A 1,229-nucleotide genomic window follows, 5' to 3' on the forward strand; every position below is an offset into this window, starting at 1 on the left:
AGAAAGGAAGGAAGGAAGGAAGGAAGGAAGGAAGGAAGGAAGGAAGGAAGGAAGGAAGGAAGAAAGAAAGAAAGAAAGAAAGAAAGAAAGAAAGAAAGAAAGAAAGAAAGAAAGAAAGAAAGAAAGAAAGAAAGAAAGAAATGTTGAATAAGAGCCAGAGAGATGGCTCAGCGGTTAAGAGCGCTTGCTGCTCTTCTGAAGATCCTGAGTTCAATTCCCAGCAACCACATGGTGGCTCACAACCATCTGATGAGATCTGACTCCCTCTTCCAGTGTGTCTGAAGACAGCTACAGTGTACTTACATATAATAAATCAATCAATCTTTAAAAAAAAAAGAAAGAAATGTTCAATTCTTTTTTCACGGTAAATGTTCAATTAGCTGAGCAAGAAAATAGCATTGTTTAAAGAAATACTGACAGGCACTGGTGGTAGCACACCCCTTTGATCCAGGTGGATCCCTTGATTTTGAGGTCAGCCTGGTTTCCAGAGTTCAAGGACAGCTGGGGCTACAGAGAGAAACTCTGTCTTGAAAAACAAAACACACAACTTTAAAAAAATCAGAAGAGGTAGTGGTAGCTCATGTCTAATCGCAGCTCTCAGAGCTCTGTGGGTTCAAGGCCAGCCTAGTCTAAACACCTAGTTCTAGGAGAGCCAGGGCTACATGAAGAAATGCTTCTTGAAAACCAAAAAATATAAATTAAAATCCAGTAATTCCCTTTCCCTCTTGTTATTTGTGTTCAGATAACTCTTCCTGACATTTATCTCCGAGCTAGCAAGGTGCAGCTCAGTGGCAGAGCACTGCCTGGTATGTATGTTCCAGGCCTGGAATAAGGTCCCCAGTACTACATTTAAAGTCCTATCTTAAAGATATCTCAACTCTGAACCTCATTTCCACTCAAAGCTCCCAGCAGATGTATGCTTCTACCCAATACCTTCAAGGGTTTGTAAAAGCACTAAGGCCAGACCCACTCCTGCAGGCACACCACTGTGGCTGGTTAAACCCATCTGGCCTTCTGTCTTGGACCCCTTCCCAGGCCAGCCAACCAGAACCCCTCAGGCAGAGTACCAAGGGCCAACAGCTGAGAACTTGGACTTATCCCCAGCTGTGCCTGGTCTCTTTGGTGGCTAACAGGAAACCCAGGGCCTTTTGCCAGGCACAATCCTGATCCCCAGCTCCAGCTGTCAACCAGTGCCAGCCAGTCCACTCCACAGAAAAACACACATTGGC

The sequence above is a fragment of the Apodemus sylvaticus genome, chromosome 20 (assembly GCF_947179515.1).
Source record: "Apodemus sylvaticus chromosome 20, mApoSyl1.1, whole genome shotgun sequence".
Lineage (NCBI taxonomy): Eukaryota > Metazoa > Chordata > Mammalia > Rodentia > Muridae > Apodemus > Apodemus sylvaticus.